At 37.3% G+C, this 27,380-nt stretch overlaps 1 protein-coding gene across 2 annotated transcripts in view; it reads left to right on the top strand.

The window, feature by feature from the left end:
- Positions 1 to 27,380, top strand: part of LOC132076474 (heparan sulfate glucosamine 3-O-sulfotransferase 1-like) — a 93,998-nt gene that overhangs the window by 39,284 nt on the left and 27,334 nt on the right. The window contains exons 4-6 of one of the 2 annotated variants that reach the window (XM_059477551.1): positions 9,662 to 9,743; positions 10,008 to 10,076; positions 10,229 to 10,331. The gene's annotated coding sequence lies outside the window, so the exon portion shown is untranslated. Of the gene's footprint in view, positions 1 to 9,661; positions 9,744 to 10,007; positions 10,077 to 10,228; positions 10,332 to 12,432; positions 12,673 to 27,380 lie in introns of those variants that run through there. The other variant, XM_059477552.1, reaches the window with a different exon arrangement.

The following is a 27,380-nucleotide window of genomic DNA, read 5'->3' as shown; positions in this document are numbered from 1 at the left end:
CACCACCTGCTACAGGGAAGGCAGCTGACAATGAGGTCTTGCCACAGGCATAGACCATCAACAGAGGAACTCTGCCCCAAACAGGCTTTTTCCTGTGTTTCCTGAACACAGAATAGTGTTGCCAGTGTTTGAGAACTTTGCCTTAAATCTCTCCTTGAGAAGTGAGCAAGATTTCTTGGTGCAGATCCCTCCTAGAGATCCCAGGAGTCTTAAGAAGAAAACGCAAACAATAGAAAAAGACTTCAGCCTTGGAACTTGAATTCTTTAGTTAGCTGAACCACAAAAATATAACTAAGTAAAAAGCCTCTCCTTCTCCCCCTTAAACTTCAGGAATGTTTATTACTGCTTTAAGATGCACACCCTTCTCTTCTAAAAGCACTTAATTTGTACTTTGTAACTTCTAGACACTGCAAAATAAACAAATACCTAAAAGGGACATACTAATTTATATAAACTCTTCTATTAGGGGTTTCCCCTTTCATATAAAATATGAGTAAGAAGAAGTTATTTCAAGTTATGAAATATTTAAAAAGCAAAACTGCTATGAAAAATATATGGAATACATATGTGTGTGGAAACCCAAGAGATTGAATTTGTTATTGATAGGCCCCTTGGTCCAGAAGCAGCCTTGGTGCTTCCATGTACAAGAAGCAATTTTTGCCTTGACTTCAGTGGCTTTGTGTATTCAGCTTAGATGCTTTACTCCAGCATCCTCTATCTTGGTTCCTTTTGTCTTATTATGTGAATTGCAGTGTAGATCACATTCTATCCTATTGAAAGTTACTGCACTTATGAGGAAATGATGAAAATTTAGAGATACTTGTTTATAGAATGTGATGTGCAAATATTTGGAAGTACTTCCTGTTTTCCTTCATATTCCAACAAAATTTAGACACTGTTCTAAAATATGCATTGAGAATCAGAGTGATAGAATGTTTTCCCATTTTCTAAATAGACAAGAGTTCTAAATTGTTCAGATTCTATGTACATAAATGAAATAACTAATGCATCTTCAGTACACTTTGTTTTAGTGATTAGCTACATAATTACCATAATTGCCCATTGTATTCAATGCATCTTGGTAACAGTCTAACTGCTGTTATATTCCTGAAAATGTCATATTACTAGTCATTGTCAACCCCAGGGCATATGTGCTTGGCATCATAAATTAAATATCATCTCAAGGAGAAATAATCAGTTTATCCTTGGTAACTTGGCTAATTTGGGGGTAGAGGAGGAATCTACTCCTAAAAATTTTCTCTTGAAGTGTCTGAGTATTTTTTTAGATCATGATTTTGCATATGTCATGAAATAAACTTCTGTGAATAACTTGAGCTAAATTACCCACATTACTACTTGAACAAAACATCTTCCTCAGCAGACAGAAAAATAGGGTACACAATAATTTTTCTAAAAACCATCATTAAAAAATAAGCTTTGGTCATTAATATTCAGCAAAAATTCTGAGGCTGGTTCTTCCACTGTTAGATAAATGAATGTTAGACTTTAAAGGCAAAAGTGATTTTTTCCTGCCCTTTCTCTGAAGCAACATGAGCCAAACATGAGCCATGAGGCAGCTGCAGAGCTTCAGCAGCTCCAGCACTCTGCATCACAGCAGTGCACAGCTCCTGTTGGGAAGATGCTTTCCTCTATTCAGCTCAAAACACACGAGACAGACACTGTGTCTGTTGGTAAAACACAGGGTCAATATATCCTCTGTCAATATAATCTCATTTAGTCATTCATTTGGCCATTTAGTCGTTCATTTGAACTCGGTCTTTTAGTTAGTTCAAGTCAGAGTTCTACTTTTGTTGGAGATTTTTCATCTGTCAATACACAAGACAACAGCCTTGCATATTCAAAACTCTCAAGCACCCAAAACTCTCAAACACAAACAAAAAAACAAAAGAAACAAAAAACCAAAGTAAAATTAAAGCTTTACTACTTATATTTATGGTTTTTAAGTGTGCTTAATACAGTTAAAATACCTTAGTATAAGAATATTGCTCTAATAATTATTTATTGTATTTATTAAATGAGGATGAGTACCTACAGTTACCACTTCAATATCAGCTGGGTTTTGAGGCACTAGCCAGTCTGAAAAATGAGAGTTTGGAAATGCCAAAATTAGGTTGGATATGTCAAAATGGAAGGCATATGTTTAAATCTTTGTAATTATCTCTACCTGTGGAGTTAATAAGCAATTAAATCTGTCTGCAAAAAAATCTGAGGCAAAGAGATCCATTATTTCTGTGTTAATATGCATGGTAGCCTTTACCTATGAAATATTAGTAGTGGAGGGTTTATTTGCTCCTATGAGTTTAGTTTTGCATCCAGAACACTATGTGGTACCTAAAAACCTGGGAATGCAATTATTCTTTGTGGTTTTTGGAGGGGAGTCTAATTAAGCAGGTCTCCACTGTTACAGGCACAGATGTTAAAGAATCGACTGTAACATGAACTATGTATCCCAAACTGAAAGCCAGGTCGGTCTCTAGAGGATTATGTTTATTATTTGACAGTAGAATCAACAACAAAGCATATAATTAACATCAAAAGAAAAGAGATACCATTATTTTCTTGTTTCAAGTGAATTCTTTTTCTTTGACAAGTATGGTAAGTTGTTCTTTTAAGGTTAACCTGCTCTTTTAAAAACTGAAATCATCACTGAGTAAGCGTCTTTGGTGGCTTAGAGGTCAAGAGGGGTGGATTCTATTTAGTTAAAATATTCCATAGTGCTCTGAAGTGTTAAAATAACCCAATTACTGTATATACTTACCAAGAAAAACATCCAACTGAAACCTCAAAAACTACATTAACCTAATACCTAGGTTATATTAGAGACCTAATACCAAAACCTAAATGAGTCAAGGGCCACACTTTTTAAAATTACTGTCATTTCCTCAATATAAAATGTGTGTATTTCCTTGTTCACCTCCAGTGACCAATGGTTTCAATGAAAAAGTCTCAACTGATTTCTACAAATGCAGACAGAGATGTGATATACATGTAAACAAATGAAAATGTGTTCAATGTGAAAGCAAGACTTCTAGAGTTGAGAACTCTTAGCTTTGAAACCTGCAGTGCATTTAAGGAAATGCGGCAGATTCAGTCTCTAGGCTTCCATAACATGGACTAAGCCTATAAAGAAGTTTGAGAGCTGAACAAAGTGTAAGTACCTTACCTAGAAGTCTTGCAAGTATTATTTTTTCATAATTTTATTTTTAGAATAAACATATTCTATATTCTACATTTAGTCCGATTTATTTAATCCAGAATGATTACAGCTACATATATGAAAATGAAGGCCACGTGGTTTTATGCATTAAATAATTGGCTGTTTAGATAAATTTCTTTATTCTAACCATGTGCATTTTATTTTAAATGTATTTTCCCTGAAACTTATCTGCTACAAAGCCTTTTTTTCAGCCAAGGAATTCAAAGTTTGAGGCCACAAAGCAAAACCACAGATTTTTTTTTAGAAATCTAATTAAAGAACTGTTAACCCAGCCATATGGATAAAGGATCTTTAAATGGTCTGAACTTTACCAACATGGAGAAGTACAAGAAAACACATAAAAGATGGAGTGAGTAACATAAAGGTATGATTCTACGATTAATGTAATCATCTCTCAGTCTCTGTTTCATATGGCTGATTGGTATGACTACACACTTGAAACTGTAGATTTACTCAGTTCTTAGTGTTAGTCTCTTCTGTTTCTTCTACTGTCTAAAGCCATAGTCAGTTTCTATCCTGATAAGAACATGCTAACCATTCCTTAATGTTTGCATAAATAAAATCCTCATGCAACATTCCTTGTGCACCTATAGGAAGAAAGTTTCCTTTTTTATGCAACTTTAATGCAACTTTCAGAAAACACACTAAATTGATAAGGAATTTCTTATTTCTTAATAGACTAGGTTCTCATTTTTTTGTCTATTAAAAAGACACAAAATCATCTGCAAAAAACCCTAACCTGGAATTGTGCCCATCATCTTTTCTCAGTCCTTATAAAGTGCAAAGCACAGTCCTTCAACTATGACCCCATAAGTTTATGGGTTACCCTTTGGTATTCCCTGTATTCAGAGCTTCTCCACAAGGTCATACATTTGGAGTTATAAACTTTTTTCTGATCCTAGAGGTCCATATGCCAAGAAAATTTTGCTTTGATTCATGGAGCCTGATTCCCCACTGTAAAATGTTTGCACCTTTTAGGAGCTCTGAGAAAGGATCCATCTCCCTTCTTTCAAAGCAACCTGTGGTGTCACACAGTGCTTACACAATGGGCTGATGATATCAAGGCAAAGGTGGTCCTGTAAGTTATTTTGATGTATATATGAAGAGTGTACCTCTTCATATTTGCTGTAATGCCCTTTATCAGAAAAATCTCCTGGAATAACAGTGGCAGGGATAGTAACTTTTTAACAGCGCTGCCTGAACTCTGTTCAGAATGGATCTAAGAGCAAATTAAAAAGAGTTGTAATAGACTAATGACTTATCTATGTGATTATTACCACTATTGTTAAAGAACTGAAACAGAAAAAGTTCCATCATGGATGGATTTAATGAGCCAGCTCAGGTTATTCAGTGTTACCACAGCAATCAGACTGACTGTATGTACAACGCTTTTCCATGAATATTTTTTGATCCTCAGTAATAATCAGTTGTGCATCAGTGTAGACTGACTAACCATCCCATATATCTTGCATTACAGACTAAACAGATGGTTTTAAATCCCTCCCTTTGAAATCATCATGGCCTCTGGAGTTCAACAGTGTAGAAGATGATAACAAATCCCAGGAATGATGGGGATGAAACTTTGTAGCTGTTCCTTCAAAATACAGGAGTTTAATATATGATGAATGACTATTTATGGTTTGTATAATACCATCTGTGTGAATAGCAATTTGTGCCATAAAAACTAACAGGCTTGTAACTAGCTTGATTTTCCAATGTAATACTGAAAACTCAGTGGTCAAGGTTAGTTTCCTTCTTGCCTTTACAAAATTTGTAGAATCACTGTAGAATAAATTATTGGCAAGAATGAACTAAAAGGAGATAAATACATTGAGGAATTATGTTGATACATTGCAGTACATGAGAGTAAAACTATTGATACAGAGTGAAAACCAGATTTCCCGGAATTCAATTGGAATTTTGCTATTGGATTCCACATTGCCAAAATGTCACTGCCAGCATAGAGTTTGGCTATTTTTACCTTTAATTAATGCACCATTCATCTGTTTTCCTACCCTTCCCCACTTATTTTCTCCTCTTCCTACTCTCCCTATCTCCTTACCTCTCTTTGGTCCCTGTCCTATATCTGCTGCATCTGCCAGGCAGTTAAATTTTAAAATAGCTTTTCACTTTGAAGTGCTAATACCAGCATTTCTATAGCAAGTAACTTCACTGACTGTTGTGGTTTGCTTTTACTCTTTGTTTTGTGTGTTTGTACGTGCATGTGGGGAAGTTATGAGATTTTAAGGGTGAAGAAGTGTAAAAAATGGAAAGAAAGAAAAAAATCTCCCAATTAAATTTTATAAATGAGAGTTAAATCCCAGCTGCTTCACATCAGGCTGTGATTTTTTCAGACCTCATGAGCTAAGCAGGTTGAACTTGGTGAGTAATTAGATCAGAGACCTCTCAGGAAAGCCCGGGTGCTGTATGTGGTGCACAGAAGATTCAGGAGCTGTGACAGTTCCTCTTCAGAAAGGGTAAATCATTGCTTGTGTTGTTCTTCCTCCATTGAATCCATGCATGGCTACGAAACATGACAGGTTTGTGTAGAAAATCTGTTTCAGAAAATAATACTTTTAATACTTTAATGAAGGTAGGAGGATGTTCTGAAAGGACCACTTTGTACACACACTCACTTACAGCCTCTAACCATCTGGCCAAAGATAGGAATGTAGATGAACTGCACACCAGAGACAGAGCACTGGACCTTTCATCAGTTCCAGCATGTGAAATATTCCATTTTTGTGTATTGAGCACTTGAGCAATCACTGTTGTCTTCTGCAAGATGTCTCTTTTTGCTGTTGCACATGATATGAATGTGTGTTTATTTTAAACTGTCCTTATGTGACCATTTTACAGTGTACTGTGCATTTATTTAGCAAAGTGAAAAAAATGCATTCCAATCTTAGGTGTTAACCTTAAGGATTTTGTAAGTCCTGACTGATACTGTGAGATTTAGAGAGCTCAGAGGTGGACATTTTAAATATTTTTGCTTCATTCATGAGTGTGTTGCATCTTCCACTTAAGTTTGTTCATTGATTTGCAGATATAGAAAAAAGCCACTGATTAATAATGAAGTCAGAAGTAACATGTGCACTGAGAAAATGAATCACTTGCACTATGTGGATTACTCTCAGAGTTTCCTTTGGGAAAGATAATTTGAGATAACTGTTTCCTGGTCTTTATAAGTCAGGAGCGCACTTATACTTTGATGAGCTTAACAGTGGGTCAAAACTTGATGGCTTTTGTAAAGCTAGGTCCTCTTGTATGGCTGTTTATTTACAAAAAACTACAAAATCTTATTTCCTTGAACAAGGCATTGGAGTATTTCTTCACTTCTTGCTCCAAGCCACTTTCACTCCACTACCCCAAAAGACTCTCTCCTTTTCTAAGCTTCTTTCAAGGCACCTGGGGGCAAAGATAGATAGATACCTGCCTACGTCCTCTTTATTGTTTTCCTGAACTTGCTGGAGAAGGGATGTAACTGTGTTGGGGAGGTTACAGACACCTAAATCTTCATATAGAAATAGAGAATTCAAATATTTTTCTCCTGTATAGGAATGTCTTTGATTTAGCAGGTCCTTGGGGTATTTGAAAGCTGGATATAGCAGTCACAGCTCCCAAAGTGTAAATGATATTTAGGGAACTTAAGGGAAGACACATCTCTGAAAATACAGGGTGGGAATTCTGAAAATCAATTAGTAATGATATGTATATTTCTAGCTGAGATTTATATCTTTAATAATAGCATGTATATTTACATCTGAGATCTGTCACTCTGTCACACAGCTTTGTCACTTTGCCCAACAGCTGGTCAAAATTTGGAAGTTTTTTTATTATTTCCATTAGATAGGGGAGCTGTTAATAGAGATTGATTTTTGTCAGTGCAGTCCTATTTCTAGGAAGCAACATTAAAAAAAATCTTTCTTTGAGCATAGCGGAAATTATGCATATTGAAAAAGCTTTTTATTTTTCAGAGATTCAACCCGTGGCAGTTTGTGCCAGCAGCCCAAAATCTGTCTAGATTTGCTCCTCGGTACCTGTTCTTTGGCATTAATTTGACATGAACTTCTACATATTTCCTCTTTCTCCATATTTATGCATGTCCTACATGCATAGCCTACATACTTTGTGTCACTTTCATTTGTATCCTTCTTAAAAAACAGCAAAACCACTCCACCCACTTCATTCTCATTCTGACCTGACTTTTTCAAGCTTTTGTTTTGTACAGAGATGTGTAATTGTGTTTGGGGTTTAGAGACTAAAGTCATTTCAGTTACCTGTTTCAGCAAAGGAGCATAATGAGTTCTTACATCTATCTTAAATGAAGAGGGACAGCTATACCCAAGAGCTGCAATGAGGTTTACCTGACCCATAATTTTACAGCATTATAAACCACATTTCAGCTGAAACATCAGAGCTACCAAAACAATAATGGTCTTGGTTCAGTATTGTGGTGTAGTGAGTTTTCCTTCCACTGATTTCATGTCTGTTCCTTCAGTAGCAGGAAATGCATTGAGGTTCTGAAGGGCAAGCCTGCAACATGCTTTACTCCTCAGCAAATTGCACAGCTTCAGGAGGATGCTCAGAGGGTGTACACTGTAGACACCAGCCTTGTCTGCAGCTTGCCCTAGCTTTGTATAGATCATTTTGGACTGTTTTCAGGGTGAGAGAACTACAATAGAAATTGCATCTTAGTTACAGTCTGCTCTGAGACTGCAAAAGGTACAGCTCAGCTGGACTAGCAATTTGGAGTAATATGGTTTTTTGGATCATCTTATTTCTTGCTGTGATTTTTCCCATTTTCTCTCTTTCTTCACTTCACTGCCTCTGCTGCCACAATTTGAGGTAGCACATATGACATATGAGTGAGGGTATTTAAAACTGAGGGCAATTTCAAAAATCAGAAATAATGTATATAGCAAAATGTTTCAGTTTCAAAAATTATCTATACTTTTTGGAATGCCTCAGCATTCCTTCAAGAATGACAGAATTTCCCCTCTTTCAGAAAATAAGTCTGTCATCTTTCAACGTTATTGGTGTCCTATCAGTATTTTGTGTCTATTGCTTTACTGCTACTAAGGATTTCTAACAGCTTTTCTGAGTTCAGTAAGAAAAAGTCATTTCATGAAAATTAAGATGTCAGAAATTACAACCCTCAATGACCAGATAAACATGAGAGAAGGTGCACTTCTCTGGAATATTCCAGAGTTGTTACTTTATTGAATAACAGAGGTTGCCTATGTCAAGCCCTGAGCTTTTATATGATATAGTTCCCATAAGTTTTATAGATATTGAAATCCACATTTGTCTACATAATCTGACTTTTATAAGGCTGAGAAGAAAAGTTCTTTGGAGAATGAGGAAAGTTGAGTCAAACTCACTCTTAATTAACACAAGTGCTTTGAATTCCAAAAGGTAGACCTGCCCCCTTATTTGTCAGATATTTAATTCACTGAAAATTAGTTTAAAATCAAGACAAAAGACACTCTTTATGCCTTGAGTTTTAGTCTGTGCCTCAGACTGAAAAAAAAAATAATCATAATTCATCTGCATCCACAGTTTCCATGTTGTAGCTAGAATTAGTCATAAATCAGACCAACTGCATGAACCTTAACAGATGAATAACTATGACCAAGCTTTGAATATTAGGCCTTGAATCAAGAAAATGTCATATGGCCTTCAGGCCAGGGATATTTCATAGAGATGTACTATTATCATTTGCTTTTAGTTTTACTGTATAAGGATTGATTCTATTGTGCAGTGTTCTTCCTTCAATATGATTTATTTTCTAGAAATAAACCTAGACACATGTATGCTTATATTTAATATAAGCTGCTGTAATTAAGGATTTCATGACAAATGTAGTGAACCCTCAGAGAAAAATCAGTGAATGCAGTCCTAGATCTGATGAATTAACTAGAAGAATTTCTTTTATTTTTGTGTGATTGAGATTTCATCCCAAGACTTAGGCAGAGATACACCAAGACCAAATGTGTAGATGTGGCAGCACTGAGACTTGATTCACAATATAAAAATAAATACTACTTGAAGTGTTTTTAATGAATCTGTATCCATATAACTTCAGATGTTGTGGTAGTGGAACTATGCATTCATCTTTTCATACCAATAAGGTATCAGCAAGGATGTTAATCATTTCATAGAAACATAAATTTGTACTTCATTAAATAACAATAATAAAAGAAATCCAGCTTTGAAGTTTTCCATACTTTGATAGTTACATAGTTGTACCACTCTCAGTAAGATGACATGTGAATAAAATTGCCCAGGCAAGTGAGTTCTGTAATAAATGGGGGTGAAGAGACCATTGTGGGCATTACTAATAAGAGTTTACTGGAATGTCATGTATAAAGCTCTGTCCATCTGTCAGAGTTTAAAAATTACTAATTCAAATTGTAATAGGTCATAGACATCATCAGGGGAAATCCAGAACTTGATTTACGGAAAGAGATTGAAGGAGAATCTGTTTCAACTGAAGAAAAACGTGAGTGTTGTATATGAATATAGCAATAGGTGAACAGAAGAGAATAATACTTAGAATGTTCTGGGGAGAGAAACAAATGGGACAATTTCTAATCAGGGAGCCAGTGCATGTTCAGGCACTGCCTTCACTAGGAAGAGTGAAATGAACTGATTTTAAGATGAAGCACTGGATTACAGTAGACATTAGGTAATGTCTGCTAAAAAGCAGAGTTTTGGACTGGTGATTCAGAGGTTTTAATCAAGTTCCATGTTTTTATGTTTTCAGATGAGTACATCAGTTTTTGCAGGAAACATTTGATTCTGATAAAATCCTTTTTTGTTCAAAAAACAAAAAGTAAGTAGAACAATTCAATCTGCTATTATGTAATTATCTTGGGATGCCAGTACCAAGTGCAATGAAATAATATAGTGGATAGTCTGTGTTACCCTATTTCTACTTAATTTTAAAAGTTCAAAATCAGCTTTATTTGTGTTCTTTTCCTACAGGATGAATGGCTTCTAATATACACAGGAACCTTCAGAATTCACAGATGAAAATGGGAAAATCTCGAAAAAGAGGACAATTAAGATTTTTCTCTGTAGAAGGCAAGTAAGTATTATGTTTTAGAAGAAAATTCAACTGTAATTCTTATGTGCTATTGTGCTATGTAGTCTAAATGCAGCTTTCAAGCATTGAACCTAGAGATTTTTACTCCCGCTATAAGTGGAAACCACAACACAGCCTTAACTGTGGAGTTAATTATTCTTTTGTGTATGAGCAACACAAATCTAGAGCATAATATAAAAGGAAAATTAATGTGTCATGTAAATGATTTTTTCCCACAAAACTGCTCTATTTTTCATTTATTTTCTGCTTCCTCCTTACACAGCTTTAAACCTCTTTGCCTATGATTACCTATCAGGTCTTGTGACAATTTGAGGATCTCTCTATCTAAAGCTTATGAACTCTGTCTGGTACTTGGCAATCTCTATATATAGCTGCGTCAGCTTGGAGATTCTTTGCTAATCTAAAATCCACAAGAGGTGATTTTTGCTCCTGGCACACAATCAATAAGGAACTGTTAAACCATGGTAATATCCTATACCAATACATTCCCCTGGAGTATGACAATAGGTAGGCAAACATGGTTTTGCAGATGAAGTGAGGCAGTGATAAGGAAGTGATAAGTCATCATTCTATGCAAATTTCATCTCCTGACTAGGGACCTACCTGACTAAGAAGTTAAGGTGGCATCTTGCTTGGTGTTGTAAAGTACGCCTTGTATTAAATATTGGAGGGGGATGGTGGACTTAGAGGACTTCTACCTATGTTTGGAGTGGAAAATGAAGGCAGAGAAATGCAAAGGGTTTCCTACGTTTAACAGCTGTTCTGAAACCCTTAAAATCACAGTGGTATTGTGCCACTTCTGTGAAGAAACTCAAAGTCCAGCGTACTGCTAGTTTAGCAAATGGTGTTTGAAGAAGTCGGCGCTGCCCTCAGAAGACAGGGCAGCCAAGCTCTGTGCCGGAGGACTGGGGAAGGAGCCGGGCTCGCTGCCTCAGCAGACCAAGGCAAGCTCACATGGACACCAATGATGTGTGGCACGGAAAAACCTGGCTCCAGCAACTGGCGCGTGGCCGAGCAGTTGTTTTCACCGAGGCTGAGGAGGGGTTTGGACACATTTGTGCAAACGAGCTTAGTCCTGCTGCCGTGATCACGGCCGCACGGATGGCCGGGCTGCTTGTACTGCCCGGCGGCCGCTCCGTGCCGGCAGCTCGGGCCCTGCTCCGCCGCCAGGACACCCGGCGGGCCGCTGGCAGCCCGGAGACCAGGAGGGGCTGCATGTCCCTCCCGTGGAGCTGAGGATGCTCCCGCTGAGCGGGGACTGCATCCCGCCCGCCCCGTGCGGCGGAGCCTTCCCAACTTCGCACGGCTGCCTCGCCATCCCCGCCCGGCCCCCAGCGCGGTCCCGCCGCCCGTGCCCTGTCCAGGGAGGGGAGACCCCGCCTCCCTCAGGCCGGGCAGGCACGGGCACCGCGCTGGGAGCCGGGCGCGGCATCCATCCGTCCCTCCGCGCCGGCGGGGCCCGGAGCCGGGGCGAACTCCAGGAGAAGGGACCGTCCCGTGCGCCCTGCCTCTCCGCAGCCCCCGCGCCTGCCTCCTCCCCTGGTCACTGGGACTGATGAATTAATCATGATGTGGCTGCTGTTAATGCATTTATGTGGAGCGGGCTGTGCCAGCGGCTGGCGGCGCGGCGGCTGAGGGAGCGCGGGGAGCGCCGGCCCCTCCGCTCCGCTGGGCCGCGGCTCTCCATGGCTCCGGAGGAGGTAACGGGAGTCGGGACGCGCTCCCCGTGCCCCGGCAGCCCGGGAAGGAAGGGGCAGGGCGGAGGGGGCGCGGGCAGGGCGGCTCCAACTTGCCGGCAGGGGGGACAGGAAGGCTCGGGTTGCCGCGGGAGGCGTGCGGGGTGTGTTCGCTTCGCGTCCCCGAGGTTCCTCCAAATCCTGCCCGTGGTTTAAAAATCGCTCTCTTGGCACAAGCGCGCGGGAGCCGGGCTCACTTTATCGCCGCTGACGCTGTCGAAATCGCTGTGGCTCCAGCAGTAACGACAGCGAGCCCCCTCCCCGCATCCCTCCCTCCTTCCCTCCCTCCGCCGGGTCACCCGCTCCTCGTGAGGAACCGAGCGCTGATATTCCATCAGCTTCATCTTCCTCGCTTACGCGAAAGTGAGGAAGACTTGCTAATTAATTTACATACGAGGGAATGATGTCTGAAGGAAGGAAAAAACACCCCGTTGCACCTGCTCCGCCGAGACTTGTCATCTGAATCTGGAGGAGAGCTATAAATCATGTAAAGTGTTCGCGGTGGAGTCGGCTTCTTCTGAGAGCTGTAGGATTATGTATCCAAATGCTGAATTTATATTTCCCACTAGGAAAAGACTGAAACTCAGGTCAGATATAAACTACATCATTTCATTTAAAACAAAACTGTAGTTATTTATTGTAATTCTAGAGGGGGTTTTCTTCTCCCCTGATTAAATAGAAAGTACTATTAGAGCATGTAGTAATGATTTACACATTACAGCCTGAAATCTCTTGCAGAGTTGAAGGTGGTGGTGTGTAAGGATGGTGCTTTAGAACCACATGTGTCCTCTTATTTTTGCCACACATGAAAAGACTGAGAATAACCAGGCTGGTTTACCTTGTTTTTAGTGTGCACAAACCCGTATTTTCTGAGATGCAGGGTGGGGAAAACTTGGACAAGGGGTAGCACAACTTCCATTGAAAATGTTGACTTCCTCAACTACAGCAACTAAAATCTGTGTGATGTCTTTTTTTATTATTTCCACCTTCTGAAAAACTTTAAAAATGTCATAAGCTACTTCCAAGAATTTCACTTACTGCCCCTAAGGCAATAGAGTATTTGTTTTTGACGCTTGCCTGCTAAATGAGATGAACTGGGGAGACCTACTGTTCAGTAAGATGTTTGTGTTATTCATGTGCCAGGTATTTCATCATAAAATACAAAATGACAGCTTTAGCCTGATGAGATAATGGTTTTATATTGTAGAAGTTATTAATACTTAATTTTGTGACTTTTCATATATTTCACTGGGTTTGTTGCTGGCAAAACTAGACTGAGCTTTTGTCATTTCAAATGGAACTGATTTAGAGTGGGGTTAGTTGCTTTAGTAGCCTAGCATGTTTTTGACCAAACTGTGAATGGCAAATATTACTAAATTTTTTGTTCCACTTATGTAAAAATACTGCTTTTTGATAAAGAAGATGTTAAGTGTTATAGAAGGATCCTGTACATTGCTTCAGAATGAGGAAACTAAGGAATTTGTGTGCTTTGACAGAATGTGTGATTTGCAAGTTTCATAAGTTGTGAGCTTATTGTAAAATGTGTGTATGTGTGTGGCAAAAGACTGCTATGCTAGTAGAAGAAACTAATAATAACACAGAAATCTGTGAGGTAAGCAAGAACATATGAGCCAGGCTAGCCACTCAATATGCTTACTTTGAAAGCAAGCCTGGATGCAGTAGTTTTCACATCACTGTTCTACAGCAACAAAATAAGGGAGACAAAAATAAGCACAAGCCAGAAATAAAGACAAAAATCTAAAAGGAGACTAGTCAGGTGGGGAAAAACATTTGGAAATAAAGACTCTGTCAGATCCAAGAGTGCAGGTCATTGTTAAATGAAACCACACTCACATACACAGCATTTTTATGGCATTTAAGGCGCAAGCCTTGGTGTAGACTATAACCAACCAATTAAAAGAGATTCAGTTGTTGAGAATCTGGTTTATCACCAAATAAGAGATGGTAATGGTCAAATGACAATCAATAAAAGTGGAGTTCATCTTTGAACTTGGAACAGGAGAATAATTTGTTTTCTTTTCCAAATCTTCTGTGTCTAACTGGAAATGCTGTCATGGACACCAGTCTACAAAGTGGTCCAAATTTATTAATTAGTGAACATTTCTTGTTCTGAGATACCAATAAAATAGAAATACTTTTTTTTCTGTGTAACTGGCATTCTTCTGGACAGCGCTTTGGCTTTGCAAGTCATAAATGAAATATGGGAGTTCTGATTTGGGGTTTGAACAATATATGTCACTGTGTAAATTTCAGTCCAGTGTAAATTTTTAATTGGCTGTCAAGCGTTGGATTCACTTATATTGGGAAAACATTTGCTTAATTTCTAAAACAAAGTGTAATAAATCATTTGTCAGCCAGAGGGAGGTGGGGAAATGTGGTCATACCAGATTTTATTGGCCTTACAGTACTGACTTGTGTTTGGGGATTGTGGGACTGGTGAACGACAGACCCGCCTACATTTTCAATATTTGCAACAAGCCGAGCATGCTTTTTGGGTCAGGAAAGCAGAGTGCTGCTTGTTTAGTGATGGACACATCTTTGAAAGGAGCTGAATGGAGAAGAGTTGGCTGTCTGCAACATTGCTCAATATTCACTTGCTGCTACACAAATGATTATGTGACAACTGGCCAGTAGTTAGAGACATGTGAATACACCCTCTGTCTTTTCAGGAGCTGTTTTTGCTTTACCCACTGCCATGGAAATCCTCTGAATGGGTTGTTCAATGATTAACATGTTACCATGTTATAAAGGGTGGGGATAATTGTATGTCTTAACAGACAGGTTAAATTACATGATTCTGAATAGTGACAGCGTTTGAGGTGTATTTGCTTGGAGTACAATCAAATTCTCTCTTTGACTGTTTATATAGTAAGCAGGAATCCATTAAACTGGCCAGGAGGACAAATATTTAATGAAGACTCAAAGAGGTAATATCATTTCTGTATGTTTGCAGTGCACTGCTCTGTTTAGGTGCTGATTAAATCTTCTGATCTCAAGGAGGTTTTCTAATCATCTGCTTTGATGCAATATTCCATAAAAACATTTAAGCTAGAGGGGTAGGAGTTTAAGTCTTAAGATTGTTTTCTCTCAAGGATAAAAATGGCATGAGGTTCTCTCACAGCCCTAGTTGAATTTTAGTGGGAATAGTGTGAAGCAAGAAGTCTGGGAAGCAGGGGAGCAGAACCAGGAACAGTTGGTCACAGTAGTAATTCCGGACTGAAGAAAAGACCTTTCTGAGCTAAACAGCAATCTTATCTAACTTGAGTTATAAAGTCATCACAGTCTACCTTTAAGTACATTGCCCTGTTGTTCTTTCTGGATGTTTCTAAAGATATTTCAAAACCTCTCTCCTAATGCTTAGAGCTTTCTTTGAACTTTCAACCTAAATATATTCTTTGATTCCTAATTTTTAATCTCTCTATATTGTTATTTTAAACCAACTCCTTCCTGGCGTGTAGCCCTCAATAAATTATAAACATCGATCATGTGTCTTCTCAGCTTTTATGTGCTAGGATCAAACAAGCAGAGCAAGCACCTTTTAGTCTGTGTGGCAAAACAGAATAAATAGGAAGATAGAGAGGCTAGTAACTTGATTCTCCTGAATTTGAACCTTGTACCTGAAGTGTTTGCTCAAAGTCTTGAATAAGACTGCTAATACTCCACTTGGTCTTTTGAAAATACTTTGTCAGACACTGGTGAATATCAAGTTTGTTTTACAGATAGGCCAGGTTAGTTTAATCTGTTAATAGTAAACATGGGTGGGTGATTTATCTTTTTTGTGTTGCTTTCAAATGCAAGAGAGATAAATAATAAGAGACCATCACAGAAATAATCAGAAATTCTGCTATTCGTAATCATGTGGCTTTGAAAAGTAGCTAAAGTTTTTCCCATTTCTAATCCTGTGCAAATGCTCCTCCAATTTCTTCTGTAAGTTAGCAAGAACCTCCCCAGTGTCAAGAGGGCTTCCTGTAACCAGTTCTTATTAAAACACCTCTGCTTTTCACCGTGTTTACAGACGTGGTAAAGTGAGTGTGAAGAACGATTTCTAAGTCCGTTCAATATGTTACCATTAGTCATCAATAGTTACCATTAGTTATCATTCAATACTTACCATTTGTGTCAACTTTATTTTTGTGTTATGCTTGTATTTCCAACCCAGTAAATAATTGCTGGGTGATACTATGTCAAATTCCTTAATGAAATCTGGAGAGAGTGGATTTTGAATGTTCTTTCTCATAATATTTGCTTTTCAAAGGATTGGCTTCTCCCTCCCTCCCACCAAGCATTTTTAAATACTGATTAAGATCCCTTCTGAGCCTTCTTCAGGAAAAAGTAATTCAGCTCTCCCTTCCTTTCTTCAAATGACAGATGCTCCAAGACCCTTATCTTTGTGTCCTGAATGGCCGTACTGGATGTACACCAGTATGTCCATGTCTGTTCTGTACTGGGGAGCCCAGAACAGGAGGCAATATTCCAGATATGACTTCACTGGTGCTGAGGGTCAGGATCATCTCTCTCATCCTGCCTTTCCTAACACTGTTTTTCCTAACACAGAAAGTGTTGGCTTTCATTCCTACATGGGCACTTTGCTGACTCATGTTTAACTTCTTGTCCATTAGGACATTCCCCATCCTTTAGTGCTCAGTTCTTTCCCCCTGGCCGGTCCTAAGACTTTTACTAGTCCACAAAGTTATTTCTCTCTGGGTGAAGAATGTGTATTTTCTTCTGCCGAGCTTTATTTCTCCAACCTGCTGAGGTCCCACTTAACAGCAGCGCAACTGCTCCTTATTTCACACACTCTCCAACTTGCTGAGGGTGCCCTCAGTCCCATTATTCTGGTCTTTAAGGGAAATGGCCCCAATATCAACAGGGGTACGCAATTAGTAATGTTCCCAGCTGAATATTTTGTGGCACTGATCACAATCATCTGAGCCCAGTAATTCCACTACTTTCCATTTCGCCTCACTTTCATGCTTCATTAATAATAATGTAATTGTTAGTAATAATAGTTAGTAACATCAGTAATAATTTTACTACTGCTCTGTGACCAGGAAAATAACAGATAAAAATATCTCTTCACCATCTTTCCTTGCTCTGATTTCATAGCACTGGCACGTGTGTGTACACACGTGCACCAGCTGACAGTTGTCTGTTTGTCTGTGTTTGAGTGTATGAGTGTGAATTACTCATACCATATGTTTGACACAAGGAAGATACTATTTTACATGTCATAGAGGCACTGCATTTTTTTTTTGCATTAGATTTAGTTCCCCACCTCATTTTTTATAGGTCAAATGAACCTCTGGGCTTGTTATAGTTACAGGGAATTTGAAATGTGAACTTGAAATTGATTGCAAAATACAGGTGAATTAATTGCTCTATAGCTGATTTTTCGGAAGCCAAATGGTCTTTCATTCAGGTGAAGAAATTGTGTGCCTTATGTTAAAAAATGCAAGGGTTTTTTTTATGTTTCCTTCAAATAGCAAAAAGATGTTTTGAGAAAAATTGCTTCGGTGTTCCATGTTTTCTCTTGCTATTCACACTCACCTGCTTTGCCAGCAGCAGTGAGAAAAGACACTGAACTACCCTCATTGTCAAGCAATGCTTAAGATTTCTAGGGTGAGACTCAGGGCTCTGTGTTTTGCCTCAAAATATTTAAGTTTGGTCTAGGATCAAGCTGTTTTGCTGCAGGAAAATTCATTCAATATTGCTTGAAGAGAAGGAGTTTTCCGTTTCTTTAGCAAGTGACTGATACTTTTGCTTTTAGCTAAAAAAGATATATTTTATTTGTGTGTGTGCATATAGAAGAGTGATAAAAAGGAACTTTGTAATCAAATGGCTTTCCATTTACAGAATACTGCAATGATAGCACTTAAAATACTGAAAATGATGATTCTCTTTCTTTCTCCATGAAATGAGGATATAGTGTCCTAGGGACAGTGATGAGCTAATTGTACTTACAACTTAGTACCTTGAAACTGATTTTGAGAAGCAATCTAGTCTTTGCTGTTTGATTCTGAATTGACATTCTGCAGTAACTCCATCAGAAAAATGGGAGGATTTTCCTTCTCTGTGTGGTATTAAGGCCTCCAGAATTTGGAGAGAAGTGACCCTTGGCATCCAAGCTGCAGTGAATAGGTGGGAATTGAAAAATTGTGAATGGGCACCTGTGCAAGTGTGCAGCTCTAGCCTTTACTTTTATTTCCAAAATCAATGTAAGTGCATAAATGCTAATCATCTGAATTTCAGAAAAATAATTGCTTTAGTTTTTTGTCTTTTTGTTGTTGTCTATAATTTCCTGTTAACACTGTACATCTGTTTAACTTGGAAAGGCAGAGCAAATCCTTTTCCACTGAGGTTATAAAAGGTGCAGATATAGTTATTAAGTAAAATGTTACACATTACCTGCAGAACAATGGAGAAAATGATTTAATATTTTGTCCTACTACAGTTCTCCAGATTGCTAACCAACCATTTTGTGTCATGTAAGTTTCTGCAAGTAAAGAAACTCAAGGTTTCAGAAATTGAGAGGTAAAAAACATGTTCTACTTTTAGTAAACTGCAAGGAGTAGACTTTTTTTTTTCCATTAAATTGGCAACAGAAAAATATGTTCTGAGGTTGTATTTATTTACAATGGGATCTTACAGTGGATAGCTGAAAAAGAATTGAAGTGAGATATTAGGGATTTGGATTATTTTGATGAATGGCAAAGTATCAGTTAGTAGAGATACTGGGTTTTTGACATGAATTAATAAGGTAATTCAAATACAAGCAAAAAATTTAGCTTCTGGATGGAGATAAACTGGGCTACTTCTGTCCTTGTCATAATTTAGCATTTGTATAGTGTTCACAAGGTAAAAACTCCTTGTAGACACTAATGATCTTCATTACACCTGAAGCCAGGTACGTGTTCTGCAAATTAATGGTATAGGACCAATATATTTTAGACCTAGAAATCTGCTAAGAGTTTGAGTTTTGGTATAAATGCTTTTGAAGTTTATAAAGGGCAGACTACATCCCTCAGAATCCAGAATCAGCTCTTACAAGATATGCTTTCATTTTTAAGGAACAAAGATACAGGGCTTCATTGAGAACACTTGAATAACATCATGTCTCTTTGATAACAAAGTCTAGTCAGACATAGTTTTTTTCTGAATAAAAGTGTTGGATACTACAAAGAACATTTTTTAAAGGTTCACACAGAATAGATCCCTAATTTACAAAGATTCTATAATTTTCTGCTTCCATTTTGTGGAAAGGTATTTACACATGGAAAGAGGGAGCTTGTCTCTCCTGTCTCCACCCTCCTTGGTTGACAGACTTTCCCTCCAGCAAGCAGTTGACAGCAATCAGTTTGTGGATTATTTCTGGAAGGAAAAAGTTTACAGCTTTTCTCCAACAGTAAGATTAAAAATAAAGTAGCTGTCATCTATTTCCATGGCTTAACTAGTTAAAATCATAGCCACAAAAATGCCATATTACTCAGCTAAGCTGTTCACTGCAATTTATACAGTCAGCAGACCTTATTAAATAAAGGCAGTCAAGCCTTGCAAACAATAGCTTGTAACACAAAATTTCTAAAAATTAAAATTTTACTGGAAGTTCAGAATTTGTTATTTATTGTTTACATACACATACACTAAGTGTTTAAAATAATCCTTACACAGATATTATAATGAAATATTTATTTTGGTGACCTTGTCACATATGGAGAGCATGTAGGTAATTCTCAGGATGAAAGAAGTTCGTGTCTTATGACAGCCAGATTCTTGAGCATCTTCCAGACTTGGCTCACATTAATCCTCACAGCACTGTGTTTTCCTTTGCACCATTTATAAAGGTAAATACTGTCAAGTTTAAGATGGAAAATAATTTGCATTTGTCATCTTTGACACTTTCTAATGCTAGATTCTTGAGATGCAATATGAAAATAAACATGTAAGGGCTTTCTTTTTCTAGACTGCTGCAGTCAGAAATCTTTTAGACCTTATCCCCAAACATTAGGCTATTTCAGTCTCACAAATTATGACTCAGCTTCCTTTGCACCACATGCTACCTTTAGCTTATTCTGTAAATAAATAGTTCCATTTACTTAGATGGTGTTTTGTTGGGCTTTTAAAATCTACCTAATTTACAGAATTTTGTTGTATGGGTTTGATTTTGTTCTGTACTATACAATGTGAAGTCTTCCAGTAGTTTTAGCAACCACATCACCAATTTCCTGGCTATGGTAATTTCCGTCCTTTCCTATAGTAGACTAATGAAATATCCTTACTATGTGTAGACTTTGTCGTGCTTCTAGAGTTTTCTAAATTCAAAATATGATATGTGCACAAAAAGAACAAAAGGCTCATTATTTTCATATTCTGCTGCATTCTTACCTTAGCTCTAAGTTCCTGGATCCTAAAGTAAGATTCATGCCTGCACACTGCAAACACTCCTGAGAACTTAGGCCTCTTTAGCAAGTTAGAGACCTGAACACTTGTGTTGTTTCATTATTTTTTAATCACTCCTCTGCAAAATTATGGAAGTTTAGGACAGTTATTTCAATGGGTAATGGCTGGCTTTTTATGCTTGCAACTTCATCTCCTTTATCCCAAGAGTATAAATAGTGCCAGTGATAGAAAACCAAAGTTTCGAAACTAAATTTATCTTGAAAAGAGAACCGTTATGATAACTATGCATAGAGCTTTAGAAAATGGAAATAATACAAATCTTCACTAAATAGTCATTACTCAAAGTTAGATAATCTGCTATTCTGAAAAGAACACTGTATCATTCTTCTTTTGAATCCTTGTGTGGTCACAGGCACAGAACATGGTGCTGTAATACTCCAAGGAATTGTTCTACTTTGCTTCTATAGGGAAGCACTTTCCTTTAATCAAATGGAAGCCAATAGAAATACACGAGCATCGAACAGGGCTCTCTGCAGCCTGCTGGGAGATATTTAAATTTGTGCTAGCTTGCACTAGAAGGAAATGCTGTTAAAGCATTTTGTTTTGTTTCTTTAAGAACACTAATATTCAGTGTGTAAAATTGCCATTAAAAAAAAATCAGATAATATCATATAAACTGATTAAGGCAATTAACTGTTCAGCCAATTGTGGAATAATACCATAAATGTTTTAACATGTTTATTCCTGTACAAGCTGATCATATTACTTTATACTATAAATAAAATATATGGGCTACTCTATTGTTTCTACTTTACTTTTTGTGATCCTGGGGTATTCTCATTTAGTAAATGGAAATAATCATATATATGTGTGTCTATGTGTGTGTGTGTGTATATATATATGGAGGGAAATAATGATATAGGTCTTAAATTGCAAGTATTGTTTCAGTTAAGATGATTTTGCATTTATCTCTGAATGATTCCTTGCTAAAAAGGTTAAGAAAAAGAAGAATGTTCAAATTACAGAGTAATTTTTTAAAATTATGAGTCAAAAAATATCAGTTGTCTCTGTATATGGTGTATTGTAAGTGCATTAGTATTTTGACACGTTCTCTGTCTGTTCAGCCATGTGCTGTAGATCCTGGTCCCATGAAATGTGTTATTTGTGCATAGCAATTAATAACAATAGTTACTTTAAAATTTTTCTTTTGTTGATTTTTTTGTTGTGGATAGCAAGATTAAATTTATTTTTTCCATCTTGTTATAATCTCATTTTCTTAAACAGATGGAGCAACCAAGCCTAGACTGTGAGTCGTTACATAGGAAGCTTTGGGTAAGATTCAGAATTAATTTTTGGGTTGGTAGCCATTGAATGAGACATTTTCAGTATGAGAATGTGTCCCATGTCCAGTGGTTTAGATGTATTGTGTAATTGAGGTGAATTTGTTCTTAGCGCTTTAAAATGTTCTTATGTCAGGCATGAAGAAATTTTAGGTATTGACATAGGGTTGGTGAGAAACTTTTGGAGGGAATGTACCTGTCCACACTATTTCAACATAATATTACCTGAGAAAATGTTGATTATGTTTAAATAGAATTCCTCACTTCCTACTCCTAACTAAGTTTAAGAGAACTACAGGTTTCAGGAAGCTGAGCTGTAGGACAGAGCTTACCATGCGGGCAGCAGGAAATCTGTATAAGTAGCAGAGTTTGGTTCACCTAACATAATAGAATTTTTTCTTTTTTTAACAAAGAGCTAGGGCAAAACGTCTTTCCCTTTCTACAAATGACCTGAGGAATTTTGCTTCCTAAACGAACTAATTTATTGTTCTACTGGAGATTCAGAATTCCTCAGAATACAAATTCTACCTTCCAGTTAGTTAGATAAGTATCCAAGTATGAAATAATTTCATCTTGACCTTTTAATATCTAACTTATTTGAATTTTGCCTCTGAGTAAATACCTACTTACCTTTAATACATTCCTGTTTAATGGGGAATGGCTCTGAAAAGTGATTGCCATCAAATTGTTAAGGTAATAAGGAAAACGTTTTCTCTATTTGAAGTTTTATACATTAGTTTCTTCCTATTTAATATCAAGAGCATGAGTTTAGGAAGGCTGAGTGAAATGGGAGGAGCTATAAATGGTTTTCCTCCAAGATAACTACACAATCCTTTCAAAGTTTAACTGAACTAAGAATTTTAAAATTTTAATAATTTTAAAATCTTATTAATTCAATAAGTATATAACACTTCTCTCCATTCAGTGTATTTTACTGAATGGCCATTATATTTTTAAAGAAATATCTGTACACCCAAATCAATATTTTAGATTTAATTTGGCCTTATATTTCAGAGTCGTCTTATATTGATGTGACCTCAGATCCTGGCTGGCAAAGTAAGGTGTACTCTGTGTGATTGTCTGAGAGTAGCTACTTCATGTGCTCAAGTCCTAGATTCACATTTTCTCCCAGTGAAAATGCAAGCAACTTAAAAATACTGTTGTATTGTCTTGCCAATTAGATTTCATCTGCTGCATGTGGAACTGTTATTTTGTAGAGAGTAAATAGAAAATAATAAAAAAATAGAATAGAAAAAGTAAATAGAATATCATAAAAAAAATCATGTACTGTTCTTTCTGGGGGTAGCAGAGGATATGAAACACATTGAACAATAGGGTGGAAAGATAAATGCTCCTGTTTTAATGCAGCCTAGGTAAGAGGAATGCCTGGGATTAATCTAGTGGTAAATTACTTTCTATCCTACACTCATAATCTGTGTTTATTGGACTTGTTATTGTGTGGTAATCCAGTTTCTCCATATGACACTAGTGTAAAAGAGAACTGTCTTTGCCTGCAGAGACCAGTGCCATTTATTGTCCTGCTCATCTCTTTCGCAGAGCAGAAAGTGATTGTACACTGCACTGCATTTCTAAGTACAGCCTTCTCTGCCCTTCATTTGGTGTTCTTTGATTCTTCATTTGGCACAGAAAACTCGAGAACTGAGTCTGTTTTGATCTACAGGGCTTGACTTTATAGATGAGGCTCAGATTGGCTGTCAGTGGAAAAGCTGAGTTTTTTGCTCTGAATAACCAACAGTTGGCCAGCAGCTGTATGTGGAAAGGGCTCAACTGTAGAGCCTTGTTGTGAAAAGCCAGTGCTTTATCATCCATGTAATTGGTGTCTGAAATCCATCTGCAGCCAAGTGTTAGCAGATAGCTCAGGTTAGAAATTAACAATCTCTAGCAGTGATAGCCAATTCCTGAAGAAAACCAAGGATGCTGGAGGAATTAGCCACTATCTCTCATTCATGCAGCTGAGGGGTTTTGCTGAAATAAACCTTAGAAGAAATGAGAAAATGGCACAGAAGTGAAAAATGAAGCAAATGCTCGTGACCTTCAGTGAATGACTATTTGAAGTGTGAATTCAGACACTACTTCGTGAGAGGTTTTAGATGGAATGGTAGATGAAGGAAAATAGTAAGTAACAGAAAGCTTACTTGCTTATGATTTGTTGCGCTAAGAAAAGCAGAAATTTACCTCTGTAAATTAGCAAGACTGCACCAGACACCAAGTTCCATCATCTGTTTCTTTTCTTAATCAGAAACAACTTGGAGAACTATGTAATTTTATGTACAGCTGTCTAGGTAAGATGTAGTTGAGCTGATTCCACCTTTAGCAAGAGCCGACTCTTTTCGTGCTAAAATAATCAAGAAAAGAATGGAAAAGACAGGATCGTCATTCCATCTCTGATCTGTGTAATTGGCCCAAGGGATTGCTAGAGAACTTCAGTTTTCTTATTTATATTTTTTTAGAGCACTTGAGTCTCCTAGCTGGGGAAGGAGTTATTAAATCTGCACAGTGCACTCTAACTCACTTCTGAAGGACTTGCACCTGCTTCCACTGAAATGTCTGAGAAGCCAGACAGGGCTTTGGATGAGGAGAGGTCTGAGCACACATCTTGCCCCTGACTTGTTAAACAACTGTTGAGCAGCAACAGCTGTAACTGTTGAAACCAAACCTGGTCATGTTGGAACTGGAAAGAGATTAATTCTTCTAGAATGGAATGTTGATTTTTTTATGCTGTGGGTAATAGAGATTTTTTAATCCATACTTGCTTAAAAGTATGAGAACCTGTAATCTGCAGCAAGTGCAGTGTGTAAGATGATAGAGCCCACCAAAAAGTGTTACTTCCTGCACTGTTTTGTCTCTTGCTGTATGTGTAAAACTGTAAAACAGAATTAGCGTTTAACATTTCTTTCTCTTACCTACATCTACTCTAAGATCTTTTTTTCTTATTCTCATACAGTGTGTTATTTGTGGTCGTACAAATGTGTGTATTTGTAGAAGACAGATGATGTCCTGTGTGGATTTTTGTTTTTGTTGCTTAACAGTGGTAGGGCTAGCTCTGACCTTTATTCTGTTCCTTTAAAATGAATTATGAATACTTTTGTAAATACTTCTGTAAATACTTCACAGATTATAGGCTTATACAATAAATTCATGTTGGAAGGTACCTCAGGAGGTATCTTGGTCCAGCCTTCTGCTCAAGAAATGTTGAAATCAGGCCAGGTTACTCAGGGTTTTCCCAATTTGGTCTGGAAAACATCTAAGGACAGAGACAGTACCACCTCCTGGGACAACCTGTTCCCACGCCTGACTGTCCTTGGGGAAAAAGCCACTTTTCTTTATGGGCATCTTTCTTTCAACTTTGTTTTGTAAACATATTTTTAGAAACAACAACAAGACCAAAAAAAAAAAAACGTGAGTACAATAAAATCATTAGTTCTGTTTTCCCTGTATCTCATCATCTGGTTTAGTTATTTTTATACCTGCAACTAGGTCTAAAGAATGCTTTAATTCTATCTCATTTTTAAAAATATAAAGTCTCTCCTGGAGTCATAATTTGTTTTTTATATTTTAGGATTTGTTTTCAGGAGAACTGAAGAAACTCATATTACAGATATATCTTCCTTCTTATTAGCAGTGTGTTACATTTTGTCATGTTGCTTTCTGTTTCAAGTAGATCATAAAAATGTTTTTAAATATCTTATATTGGTTTTAGTTCAGCCCTCTTAGATTATCTTTTTGGGACACTGGATGCAGTTCAGGCAACACCTTTTGCCATTTGATTATTGGTACCAGAGCAATGAAACTGAAAATGGATTTCTAAAACTGAATATCAGGAAGGACAGTGTAGGGCATGGATATAAAGTATTACAGAGCACCTGGTAGCTGCTGATGTTTATGTGCCTGAGCAGTTGGGGGTGCTTAAAACTGACACAGCACATTGAGATTTATCAGATTGATAACCATGAGTTCCACAGACGTGCTGTGGGCTAACAGAGACACGGTAAAGTCTTGTCAGGAATGAAGTGTTGTGTCTGTAATTGTAACAGACAGTGATCCCTACCAGTTCTACAAGTAAATAAATATATAAGCTTCCTATAATGAACCTTTTTGACAGCCTAAATGTAATATATGTAGGCTTTTTTCCTTGTCTGATAAATAGAAATTTTTTAAGTATTCTGAGTTTTTGGGGTTTATTCTTTATTCTTTAGAAAAAGGACCTACATTAAAGGTGTCAGAAGCACATCCATTTTCTGAGCTGCTTCACTAAGTGATCTGTTTTGTAACATTGTACTTAGAACAAGGCAATTTATAACTTCAGGCACATAGCTAATTTTGAATAAAAACATTGCTGCTAAAAAGATTTCATATCAGTGGTGTTAAAGAGCAGTGCTTATTGTTTCAACAAACAAGGCTACCCTTTAGGCACTACACAGTAATCTTTCATTTGTATTTATATATACACCTTCAACTTTCAAATTAATATCTAGTTGATAGAACTTGATGAATGCATTGGTTTCACTAAGACTGAAGCATTTTGCAATGGCTCAGAGCAGGCCAAACAAAAAGGTCACACATGCTTTAATTGCACATTCTTCAATCCCAATCCACAAATTTCCTTTTTCTTAGTTTCCTCCCATTTATGGTGACTGTACAGATACTCCTGTGGCACAAGTGGACTTTAAAGCTAGTTATTATCAATTATAATAAATTTATAAAGCAACAATAATTAAAAATATTGACTCGTTATTATAAAGCAACAAGAGTCAATATGTTTAATTATTAACATCTTCACCCACACCTGTACCTCTTCTTTGTTGTTTTGGACCCCTGAATATGTGCCACAGAATAGATTATAAACTAAGGCTATTTTTACTGGAGGTGTCCATATTGCACATGGTTGGAGTTGTAGAGTATTGTACTTTTAATGAGCCAGATGTAGAGGTTTTTCAGCTTTCCCAGCAACTTCTGATGCTTTTACCTACTCTCATAACTTTGATTTCTGATTAAATTTAAATAATACTAACAATTGTTTTCTGAAATTCTTGCTGCTTTATAGTTGTTTCTAAGAGCATCAAAGACTAGAATGAAATTTATATTCTTTTAAAGTAATTAAAATGTTTTACTGCAGAATACTAAGCATAACCTTCATGATCAGAGTGTGCATATGAAACAACTGAGTACTAAACTGCAGGAAAGAACCTGCACACACAGAGAGATTCATGTGTAGGGTGCATTGAAGATGATGCTGGAGAATTTTGCAGCTTGTTGTGAGAAGATCTGGCAGCTTCATGTGTATCTGCCTATGCTGCTGTGCTTGTAGCTCTGACTCTTCCGGGCTGTTTTGGTTATAAACTGTATCTTACACTAGCAGGGGATGTCAGCTTTCAGCAAGCCAAGATGTAGAAGGCAAATGTAATCCCAAGCTGTCTCCTGAGGCACTGCTGTCTGATAGCTATACAAAACCAGCTCTTGAATACCTAAACTTTGTATTTTTTAAAAATACATTTGTTTTTATGCTCATTATTAAT

Source organism: Ammospiza nelsoni, chromosome 8 (genome assembly GCF_027579445.1).
Source record: "Ammospiza nelsoni isolate bAmmNel1 chromosome 8, bAmmNel1.pri, whole genome shotgun sequence".
NCBI lineage: Eukaryota > Metazoa > Chordata > Aves > Passeriformes > Passerellidae > Ammospiza > Ammospiza nelsoni.
Note: the sequence above shows the minus strand (reverse complement) of the source record. Positions and strands in the feature narration are given on the sequence as shown.